Raw genomic sequence first — 12,640 nt, 5'->3', positions numbered from 1 at the left:
AGGAAACTGTAGAAGAAATCCTTTTTAATTTCGCACCCAAGTCAAGAGACAGGGCAGCTCCATGTTTATTTTGTGCTTGTTTTAAGGCCTCAGAAAGAAACCGCTAGTGAGGGTGTATTGTGGGTTAGTGCAGATACAAGCAGATACACTTCCCAGGGTGTTGCATTCCTCTTCAAGTGACTCCAACCCAAGGGGAATACACATAGTCAGAATTCTATCCTTATCTTGGGGTGTTGTGTGAGCGGAAACTGCTTTTAACTGGTTAATCTTGTGAGTAATCCAGAATGCAACTTCATAATGCTTTAAGATCAGCTTTTCCATGATAGCATTTATTGCCTGTGGACTCATTGCCTCTAGCCCTAGGCTGCTGGTCCTACTGCTGCTTGTCTGCCATTCATGGTTTTTAGTGCATATTGCGTACATTTCATATATATAAGATTGTATAGTTTAAGACTTCTACTAGGTAAGCAACAGGTAGGGTATGTGTATGTTATGTAGTATGTATCCAGGCCACAGATGCCATGTAATCCCTGCATTACTTGTGGCACCCGATCTAACATTCCTGTGTGTATGTGGTAGCTAACGAGCAAGCCAATTTAAGTGCTCTTGGTAAGTCAAAGGAACTTTCAGGTACTGGTATGCCTTATAGTGTGGAAGTGGTACTACTGGTTTGTATGCCTGCAATTACCCTGAGGTATACATGCAGAACCTCAAACTCCACCCATGAGTAAAATGTTTCAGAGTTATAAAATCCAAATTTAACAGTCCATCCCTGCCTCTGAGACACCTCTATTTTTGAGATGTTGTGAAACTGCCTCGCGGTAATTTACTCCTCTATCATGACAGGGGCCCAATTTCAATTGAGCAGATTCAACAATACGGGAGATTAAAAATCTAGAAACTCAGTTTGGGAATAGCCCTTTAAGAGTCAAGCTTGACTAACCTATACTAAATAGGGATTTCCTTATTTTGTCTGCAGGAGGCAACCATGATGACCATGGATGTCCCCATGTGTCTATACTATCGTTCTTTTGAGTGTGTTCATTCAAAGACTACCCAAAGGTGCAAAACCAATCAGAATGCTAACACCGGGCACCATGTTGCTAATAATGGCTTCTAGGCCTGGGTCTGAAGGGTTTGAGTTCCTAACCCATGGGTGAAAGGACGTTGTTCAAAGCACTAACACTGAATAAGGAAGTCCAATTTAACAACAGCCCCACGCAGCCCACTTTGCATTCCAAGGGCGATGTGTTTGTGTTTTCTGGGTCACTAACAGTCCCATAGAGGTTTCAGAGACACAGTGGTAATTAAATCCTAAATCCTTAAATTGGCACACTTAAGCGTAGCACTAAGAAAGACACTATATATGATAAAGTGTCTAACTCAACAGTCTCATTCTGTTGCCTAGTAATGAATAATAATCAGGGATGTAGATTGGGTTGGGGAGGGCTTGTTTGGGATATTACAACCCCAAATAAATACATTCTTGGCTTGCTAGTTGGGTCTGGAGGCCCTAAGTTGGGTCTGCTGGCCCTAAGTTGGGTCTGCTGGCCCTAAGTTGGGTCTGCTAGGTCTGTGTCTGTTTTTCTTGTTGTTCTTATTTTACTAAGAGCTTTTAAATTATTTTTTTGGAGTGCCAACTTAAATATATATAGTTAGTCTGCATACATATAAGTATAAACATCGTCAGTAGCTGGCTGGGAAATCTGCACCAGTCCTACGTTTCTAGGCATTTAACTGGCAATCAAAGTCCCAATAGCTGATGGCATGAATACATGCAAATAGTCTAACCACTAGCAATCACTCTGGGTGACATTCCGAACCATCGTTTTGTTTCTCGCTGTCCCATTCTAGATTGAGGTCCACTTAATGCAAATCAGTACTGACCCTTTTCCTCATGGGACAGCCCATCTCGAACCTCTGTCATCTCACTCCTCCACCCTGAAGCCCACTCCTTTTCCAGTTAGGAAATTTGTGGTTTATATGCCCCAAATCTCACTGACTCAGCTACGCCCCTGATAATAACCACACAGAATATAATTAAAACAGCTCTTGTGTGTGTTGCTAGCAGCAAGAACACAAAGAATGTTTTTAGAATGTTCCTCGCATCTTATCACCCTAAACACTACTTCTATGCTCTACACTATGAGAACATGAAATAGCTAACTTGCCTCTAGAGCAGGCTTCTACCTCATGATCTACTGTTCTCACTACTCACCTATAGAAGATTTTGCTTGGTTGAATGATATGGGTAGATATTGTAGCTGTTGTGTTGCCCTATCTAATAACATATCAGTGTTTAGATAAAATTACACTTTAACAAGCTCTGGGAAAGATAATGACATGCTGAATGTGGATCCCAGACATGCTAGCTTAAGGATTTTCAAAATGAAATTTGACTTGAGAGTACACAACAAGGTGAAGCATAATATTAATAACAAAGGGAGGTAGAGGGAATAGATTCAGGTTATGTTTAGTGCCTTAATTGTCAGTCCAGTGAGATAGTGAAGTTGCAGCCGAAGGTAATGGGGTAAGGAAAATTTGTTATTTGAGAACTGAGTCTGACTGGGAGGTAAGTTGAAGAACTTCCTACAGTATTCGGTAGTCAGACCCTGGGATTTAGGATTCATGTGGTTGGAAAACTGTTCTGGGGATGGTTCTTGGCTTCATTTTCAGTTACCTCACAATAACGCATGATAGAGGAAGCTGTTGTCTCACCTCTCCTTAAAAAACCTAATGCCGATCTGTCAGAGATGAAGAACTTTCGACCGATCTCCCTTCTCCCCGCCCCTGCCAAAATCCTGGAAAAATTCATCAATGCGGAGCTGATGAAACTTATGGAATCCCATGAAATCCTGGACAGCTCTCAGAACAGATTCGAGCCAGTCACAGTACTGAATCTGCCTTGGTAGTGGCATCTGACTGTATCCGGATGCAGGTCGACCAAGGCGCATCTGCAGTGCCGATTCTGCTAGACTTTTCGGCAGCATTCAATACTATCTCCACAGTATGCATGACCCAGTGACTGCGGGAAGCAGGAATCACGGAGAGGGCCCTGCAGCTTCTCTACTCTTTTATTACTGGTAGATCCCACACCGTCAGTTATGGAGGCTTTAATGCAAAGGTCTTTGGCCTTCCTTGTGGGGTCCAGCAGGGCTCTTCGCTCAGCCCCACTCTTTTCAACCTTTATGTGACCCCCTGGCAAAACTGGTGAGATTGTTCGGGTTCCGGGTGCTCTCCTACCCGGATGACACACAAATCATTGCCTCCATATCTAATGACTTGACATCGGTTGCCTAAAAGTTCAATCTCTGTGTGACCAGCATCATACGCTGGATGAAGGACAATTCATTAAAAATCAATGCAGACAAAACCGAGGTGCTAGTCTTTAAACTACATTGCGCCATCTGGGCCACTGCCTGGTGGGCCGCAGACTGCTGTCCTCTTCCCGTTTTGGTCAATACCGCTAAAAACCTGGGGGTCCTTTTCGACGTGGGCCTGTCCTTCGATGCGCAGGTGAGCCGCACAGTCAGCACCTGCTTCTACATCCTTAAAATCCTGAGGAGAGTGCAGCCATACTGCACCAGACCACCATCATCGCATTAGTCACCTCCCGGTTGGACTACTGCAATGCTCTGTACCTTAACATCAGGACAGGCTCCCTGAACAAGTTTCAGAGACTTTGCAGGCGGACTCCCTTCCGCTCTTTAGGAAGCTCTTAAAGACCTGGTTATTTGCCTCCTAGCGGGTTGTTGGTGCTGTCACTTCTCCCTGCTCACTTTGCGCCTTGAAACTAGTTGGTATAAGTGTGCTTTATAAATACCAATCCTATCCTATCGGAGGAAGGGTGTCATGGGATACGTTAAACCATTGAAAGAATGTTTAAGTTGGAGCAGAAAGGGGGATATTATTAAGGGTGTCTGGCGATTAAAGGTCCATGGATAATAATTACTCAAGGGCTGTTGGAAATAATGAAGACCAATATGGTCTTGTTGAAGGACCACCCCCTTTCCATTTGCTGATCACATGGTTGAAGTTGGTATGATTGATGTGTGTAATCATCATACATCAGCTGATGGAATCATATTTTTGTTACTGTATGTTTTTTTCTGTATATCAGTACCTTCATGGTTTCCTCTTTCAATTGGGATAACTCCCTCCATCCTGACCTAAACTTATGTTCGAGGCATGTGGGCTGCTGAATTCATATCTGTGCATAGATCGCCGCCTAGTGTTGGGTCCGGATGATTGCACATTGTTGTCCTGGAAGAGTCTTCGAAGTATCACGAGATAGGTGGCTCCTCCCTCGGACTACAGTGCGCCTGGGCATCCTCTCCATCCCCATACTGTTTTGCTCCGCCATTGGGTTCGGATGTACTTTCCTACTCTCCAAGTTCGGAATAAAGAAAACTTCTCAAAAGGCCTTCGGATCCGTCGGTATTGTTCAGCGCTCGGTGCGGATACACTTTTTTACAACTCTGTTGCGCTCCAGTCGTCGAATCGGGCCGTGAGGCCTTCTCGACACCACGTGGACCGACCGTCGATGGAACGAAGTCCGTTCAAGTACTGCCCTCAGTGCAACTCGAAGTTCCCGCACACAGACAAGCATCCAGTGTGCAACAAATGCCTATCTCCAGATCACAATGAAGATAGTTGCCTAGCCTGTGCCCAGTTCCGATCAAAAAAGACTATTCGGAACCGACGGGCGGCAAGACAGGAAATGCAACGATCGGCGCCAGAGCCCGATAACATCTTCGGGGACGAAGATCTAGCGAGCGCCGAAGACTCGGATCGAGACGACGGATAATACTCGGAGCCCGAAGAGGGAGAACTGATCGTCGATCTCGAGGACTATGATCAGGACATCGTACAGTTGAAGACGACTCCGATGACGGCGAGGGGCGAACCGTGAGTACACCGCCCCATATAGACACTACACCTCTATCAGAGACTCAGGTCGAGGCATCGCCAGCAGGCCTTAGCCGAGACCAACAACCACGTTCTACAGCCCCGCCATACCGCCCGGCTAAGAACATATCAAAAGAGCCCTCTGAGACACGTCACACAACATCCGTTCCATCGAAACCGAAACTTGTCAACAATACAGTCTTCGGACCGAATTACGTCGAACCGAAGGTATCAAAGCCGAAGGGAGTCGAACCGAAAGGGCGCAGTAGCACTACAACCTTCGAAAACAAAGACCGTCGAGTCGACATCAAAGACCAAAGCAGTCGAGTCGAGTTCGAAGTCAAAGGCCGTCGAGTCAACCTCGAAGCCAAGACACATCGATTCAAAACAAAAACAAAAGCACGTCGAATCGACACCCAAAAAGCACGTCGAATCGAGCAAATCAGCCTCAGGTATCGACAAAGGGAAAACACCGGTCGACGACAGAACAAGGCCTACGCCCAAAACTACCGTCAAACCGAAACTGAAGGTGGACGAAAAGAAATTGGTCGAGCCGAAGCCCATCGACCCGAAAAAGGGCGTCGACCCGAAACAGCAGGCTCCAAAACAACATAAAGAGACTGTCGAACCGACAAAACGGCTCGGTCCGAAAAAGGTTGTGAAGCCAGCAAAGGACGTTCAACCAACAAAACCTGTTGAAAAACAACCAAAAGCGATACAACCACCTAAAATGGTTGAGGCCCCAAAAACCATCGACCCGAAGAAACAAAAACCAAAGGTTGTAACACCAAAACCACGGACTGTGGAAGAGGAGCTTCTTCACCCAGATCCCTCCACAGAGAACCAGTCAAAAATCTATATTGATCCAAAAACTGGTAAAGTGACTGTCTATACTAAAAAGAAAAGGCCTCTACCAACTGAACAGCAAAACACACAAGATGATGGACGGAATGTTGCACAATGGCAAAACATTCACCTCCAGTCACAGATCTGGGTTTAATCCATCGTTGTTTTGCTCACCAAGCCACCCCAGTTCAGACATGGCCATATGCAAATCAGTCTTGATCCTGTGCCTCATGGGAACAGTCCAGCCCGAACTGCCTAGCCTTGTCTTTCCTGGACCGGAATCAAGCATCCTAGGACCGGTTTCTGGCTATCAGCCGTCTTCAGCCAGGATAGCTTGACTCCAGTGGCTTAGTGAGCACGGGACACACGTCTGGGCATACCCTTCCCACATAGGTGGAACAGCAAAACACACAAGATGATGGACGGAATGTTGCACAATGGGAAAACATTCACCCCAGTCACAGATCTGGGTTTAATCCATCGTTATTTTGCTCACCAAGCCACCCCAGCTCAGACATGGCCATCTTCAAATCAGTCTTGACCCTGTGCCTCATGGGAACAGTCCAGCCTGAACTGCCAAGCCTAGTCTTTCCTGGACCGGAATCAAGCATCCTAGGACCGGTTTCTGGCTATCAGCCGTCTTCAGCCAGGATAGCTTGACTCCAGTGGCTTAGTGAACACGGGACCCACGTCTGGGCATACCCTTTCCACATCACCAACCCCTTTTGTACCGCTTTTGGCCGCCATAAGTGTGGCAGGGTATGCTCAGATGTGAGTCTCTTGCTCACTTTGCCACTGGATTCAAGCAAGCCGCGCTGAAGACGGCTGGAATCCCAGAAACCGGTCCTCGGAAGCTTGTTTCCGGTCCAGGGAAGGCATGGCTTGGCAGTTCGGGCTGGACTGTTCCCATGAGGCACAGGGTCAGACTGATTTGCATATAGCCATGTCTTAACTGGGGTGGCAGAGTGGGCTAAAAAACGGTGATGGATTAAACCCAGATCTTTTGACTGGGTGTGAGTGTTTGATTGATTCAGATGCTCCGTCCATCACCAACCACTTTTGGCCGCCATAAGTGTGGCAGGGTATGCTCAGACGTGAGTCCCTTGCTCACTTTGCCACTGGATTCAAGCAAGCCGGGCTGAAGACGGCTGGAATGCCAGAAACCGGTCCTCGGAAGCTTGTTTCCGGTCCAGGGAAGGCATGGCTTGGCAGTTCGGGCTGGACTGTTCCCATGAGGCACAGGGTCAGACTGATTTGCATATAGCCATGTCTTAACTGGGGTGGCAGAGTGGGCTAAAGAACGGTGATGGATTAAACCCAGATGTTTTGACTGGGTGTGAGTGTTTGATTGATTCAGATGCTCCGTCCATCACCAACCCCTTTTGTACCTCTTCCAACTGAAGACTTTTCCAGGATCCCTCTAAAGAAAAAGAGAGACTGTGCTACCTCTCCTATACTCTTTGAACCTATCACTCCTGCTATGCCTACTACTCCTTATACCCCAACCTCACCAACACGCTCTGACTAAAACCCTGATGAAGATCAGGACGCAGATGTAGGTTTTGGTTATCCACAAAACCCAAATTCAGAGCCAGACACACAGCCATGGGGTGGAGGAGGGGAACCAGACACTGAAGGGATTCTTCTGCCCATTACAGACCCTGCAGTATACCCTTCTAAGCCATCACCCACCGAGGATACACTTGCATTTAATTCTCTGTTAGATAGAGCAGCAACCTACCACAATGTAGAGATGCTCTCTGATGCTATTGAGGAAGACTTCCTCTTTGATACACTCACAACATCTGAAAGACACGTGAAAACACTCCCAATGCTAAAAGAGGTGTTAAAACACGCAGGTGACATTTTTAAGGACACTGCTAGAGCCCGGGTCATAAACCCTAGACTTGAGAAAAAATACAGAACTGCACCTATAGATCCTACATACATCAAAGGACAGCTACCCCTAGATTCCTTAGTGGTATCAAACGCACGTAAGCGTGCAAACTCACAGACTACTGGTGAGGCTGCACGTCCAGACAAGGAATCTAAGATATTTGAGGCATCAGGCAAGAGTGGCGGCTCAGGCAGCAAACTCCTGGAGAATAGCCAATACACAGGCCTTGCTAGCCAGATATGATAGGGCGCACTACGACAGTTTGGAAGAAATTCTCCAACAGTTACCTGATCCCTACAAACAGCAGGCAGATGAACTTATACAGGAGGGAAAGCTCATCACCAATGCATCCATTAAGTGTGCACTAGACACGGCAGACACAGCTGCCAGATCCATCAATACCAGCGTGCTAATAAGGCGACACGCATGGCTTCGTATATCAGGCTTTAAGAATGAAGTCCAATCTACAATTCTTAATCAGCCAATCAACCCAGACTTTTTATTTGGTCCAGCAGTTGATTCAATTCTGGACAAAATGAAAAAGGATGCAGAAACTGCAAAATCTATGGGAGCTCTTAAGTCCCAACAACACCAGGGCTCCTTTCGTCACTCCAATTATAGAGGAGGAGCGCGAGGAACATCACAGCAATCCTCCAACTACAAGACTAACACACAATCCACATAAAACAAGAACACCAGCAGGGGTGGTTATAGAGGAAACAATACCAAGGGCAGAGGTCGTGGAGGCAATGCAAATAGATCCTCCACTAACACAAAGCAGTGACTTCTTGACACTCCCCCAGACCACATAACACCAGTCGGGGGAAGAATACAACAATTTCTACAAGTCTGGTTAAATATCACCACAGACAAGTGGGTCAGGCAAATTATCCAACATGGCTATTGCCTAGAGCTCACCTCAACTCCACCCAACATACCACCCGTGCACCGTCCTATGTCACAGGAACATATAACGTTACTTCAGCAAGAGGTCATCAGTATGCTGCAAAAGGGGGCCATAGAACCAGTCCCACTGCAACATCAGGGAACAGAAGTATACTCCCTATACTTCCTAATTCCAAAGAAGGACGGGTCTCTCAGACCAATATTGGACCTCAGGCCCCTCAACCTCTACATTCTGTCAGAGCATTTTCACATGCTCACTCTCCAGCAAGTCTTACCATTGCTTCGCCAGGGAGACTTCCTAGCAACTTTAGACCTCAAAGATGCAAATTTTCATATACCAATACACCCTGCTCACAGGAAGTATTTGAGGTTCACCATTCAAGGACAACACTATCAGTTCAAAGTCCTACCATTTGGAGTGACAACAGCTCCACGGGTGTTCACCAAATGTCTAGCTACAGTGGCAGCACATCTCAGAAGGCAACACACACATGTGTATCCTTATCTGGACGACTGGCTAATACATGCGCCAACAGCCCACCAATGTGTATCCTTATCTGGACGACTGGCTAATACATGCGCCAACAGCCCACCAATGTGCCGACCACATGTCAGACTATACACCTACTGCACAGTTTAGGATTCTCACTAAACTACCCAAAGTCACATCTAACACCCTCCCACGTCCAACAGTACCTGGGAGCAACAATAGATACACTGGCAGCAAAAGCATATCCCAACACAGGACGGGTCCAGGGAATACAAACGCTAATACAAAAGTTCAGATACCAACACTCACTACCAGCTCGAGTGTTTATGCAGCTAATAGGCATGATGGCCTCGTGCATATTCATAGTCCCTCACGCAAGACTACATATGCGTCCGCTCCAAGAATGCCTAGCAAGGCAGTGGAACCAGGCTCAAGGGCAATTTAAAGACCTAGTGTTGGTGACCAGTCGGGCATACAACTCTCTGCATTGGTGTAATCCACAAAACCAGCGGACGCATCCCTACTAGGATGGGGAGCCCATGTCCTACACTACACAGTGCAGGGACTCTGGACTGTACAGCAAAAGAAAATGCATATCAACCTCCTGGAGTTGATGGCCATCTTTCTAGCCCTAAAAGCTTTCGGGACACACTTACGCAACAAAGCTGTGTTGATCCGGACGGACAACATGACAGCTATGTATTACATTCAAAAACAGGGAGGAACACACTCGCCACAGCTGTCGCACCTAGCTCAAGCAATGTGGAAATGGGCCATTCAGAGTAACATTTTTCTCATGGCAGAACACCTCCCAGGCAAGGACAACTAAGTGGCCGACCTCCTAAGCAGGCCCAGCCAACAGATGCACGAATGGGAAATTCACCTCAAAGTGCTCCAACCATTCTTCCGGAAGTGGGGACACCCGGAAATAGATCTGTTTGCCACAAGCGAAAACGCAAAATGCCAGTACTTTGCCGCCAGGTTACCACATCCGCAGTCGCAAGGCAATGCGATATGGATGAACTGGTCAGGCAAATTTGCGTACGCTTTTCCCCCAGCTCCACTAATACCGCTGGTGGCACGCAAAATGCGCCAACATTCGCTGACGCTAATCCTAGTTGCTCCCTCGTGGGCGAGGCAACCATGGTACACAACGTTCCTAGAACTGTCAGTGGTGCCTCATCAAAGACTGCGACTAACACCCAGTCTTCTAATGCAGAACCATGGCGAAATCCAACACCCAGATCCCCAACAGCTGAACCTAGCGATCTGGCTCCTGAAATCCTAGAATTTGGATACTTCAACTTGCCTCCAGACTGCATGAATATTATCAAAGAGGCAAGGAAACCCACTTCCAGAGCATGCTATGCAGCAAAGTGGAAACGTTTCGTCATTTACTTTAATAACAATGACATTAACCGGCTTGATGCTTCCACTCAAACCATCATTTGCTACCTATTGCACCTCCAATGGTGCAATTTAGCTTTCTCTTCAATCAGAATACACCTAGCTGCGTTAGCAGCATATCTGAAAACAGGCAACACCTTTCACTATTCAGGGTGCCAGCAATTAAAGCGTTTATGGAAGGACTCAAACGCGTAATTCCTCCAAGACACCCACCTTCACCAGTCTGGAATCTAAACGTTGTTTTAACCAGACTAATGGGACCACCTTTTGAGCCACTGCACGCATGCGAACTACAATTTCTTACTTGGAAAGTGGCTTTCCTTATTGCTATTACATCGCTTCGAAGAGTTAGTGAGCTGCAAGCCCTAACTATTCAAGAGCCATGCATTCAAGTACATGCAAATAGAGTAGTTTTTAGAACAAACCCTAAGTTCATGTCAAAGGTGGTATCCCATTTCCATATAAATCAGACTTTAGAACTGCCAGTGTTCTTTCAGAACCCAAAAACAGTAGCTGAAAGGTCCTTGCATACCCTTGATGTCAAAAGAGCTCTGCTGTATTACATAGACAGAACTAAAACATTTCACAAGACAAAACAATTGTTTGTTGCCTTCTCACCACAACACAAGGGTAACCCTATTTCAAAATCAGGTATAGCCAGATGGATAGTTAAGTGCATACAAATATGTTATTTGAAGACAAAACGCACCTTAACAGTCCCCCCTAGAGCGCATTCCACACGTAAGCTAGGGGCATCCATGGCTTTCCTTGGAAATCTTCCTTTACACGAAATTTGCAGAGCAGCCACATGGTCAACCACACATACATTTACAAAACACTATTATGTAGATGTACATTCAAAACAGCAAGCTGCTGTAGGACAGGCTGTTCTCAAAACTCTTTTCCAGACTGCTGCAGCTGACACAGGTGGCCACCGCTAAGGGAGATACTGCTATACATTCTATGCACAGATATGAATTCAGCAGCCCACATGCCTCGAACGGAATATGGTACTTACCAGTATGCATCTGTTCTTGGCATGTAGGGCTGCTGACATTCATATCGCCCACCCGCCTCCCCGGTGCCTGTCGCAGCTGCAGCATTCACTCTTTGCATGGACATCTCTTACTGTACTATACTCCATCTCTGCCACAATGGCGAAAAACAATCTGGGGATGGAGAGGATGCCCATGCGCACTGTAGTCCGAGGGAGGAGCCACCTATCTCATGATACTTCGAAGACTCTTCTAGGACAACAATGTGCAATCATCCGGACCCAACACTAGGCGGCGATCTATGCAAAAGATATGAATGTTAGCAGCCCTACATGCCAAGAACAGATGCATACTGGTAAGTAGCATATTCCTTTCCTTTTAGCGGTTCCCTTAATATTATCTTCTCTCCTCTCTCCCTTAAAACGACAGTAGTCAGTATAGTTCAGTGTGCTATGCTCAATCACACCTTTCATTTTTCATATCTGATGCAGTACTTATTGGCCTTCTTTTTACCTTGGCTGCTGCTTTTTCTTGGCAGGAATGCTCAACCCTGTTATTGTCTTACAGCTATTCAAGTGTGTATATACATGTACCAAAATTCCTTATTATGGATATCGCATTACTTTTACTCTGATGCTTCACAAATCTTTATCTTTTTTGTTTTTGTTTTTCCAGTTGAATTGTAGTACCACCTTTTCCTCTCTGCATGAGTTACATTGTAGATATTCATTGGCTTACTTCATTTGAGTTTAAATAAAAGTGCCCATACCACACAACCCTATAAAAGTCAATGATCTATAGCTTTCCAGTACCTTTTGTTTGACCCTCCCGCGCCCTCCAATCCAGGCCTTGTTTACATTAGTATGTTAGTTTGCATCCTGGGTATCATGAATGTATCTGCTACGGCCTACAGTAGGAATGGTTATGTACAGCCTAATGGGCAGATGTTAAGAAACTATTATAAACACAATGAAATCACTTGTATGCAAAAAAAAAAAGGAAATGGGAATTTTAACATTTGTGCTTTCTGAAAGTATGATGCTCTTGTTTTGTATATCTTAGCAGACATAGCCCACTTTTTCTCTTTTAGGACCTTCAAACTGATGCCTACTCTGCTTTTCCTTATTTTAGGCAGCGGTCTTCAAAACTCACAAATAATTATTTTTTGCGTGTAAAATAAAGTTTCCTAGT

The 12,640-nt window shown here is 45.9% G+C and overlaps 1 protein-coding gene across 2 annotated transcripts in view; it reads left to right on the top strand.

The window, feature by feature from the left end:
• DNAJC13 (DnaJ heat shock protein family (Hsp40) member C13) overlaps positions 1-12,640 on the top strand; it is a 1,517,524-nt gene that overhangs the window by 529,157 nt on the left and 975,727 nt on the right. The gene's annotated exons all lie outside the window — the stretch shown is intronic.

The sequence above is a fragment of the Lissotriton helveticus genome, chromosome 10 (genome assembly GCF_964261635.1).
Source record: "Lissotriton helveticus chromosome 10, aLisHel1.1, whole genome shotgun sequence".
Taxonomy (NCBI): Eukaryota; Metazoa; Chordata; class Amphibia; order Caudata; family Salamandridae; genus Lissotriton; species Lissotriton helveticus.
Note: the sequence above shows the minus strand (reverse complement) of the source record. Positions and strands in the feature narration are given on the sequence as shown.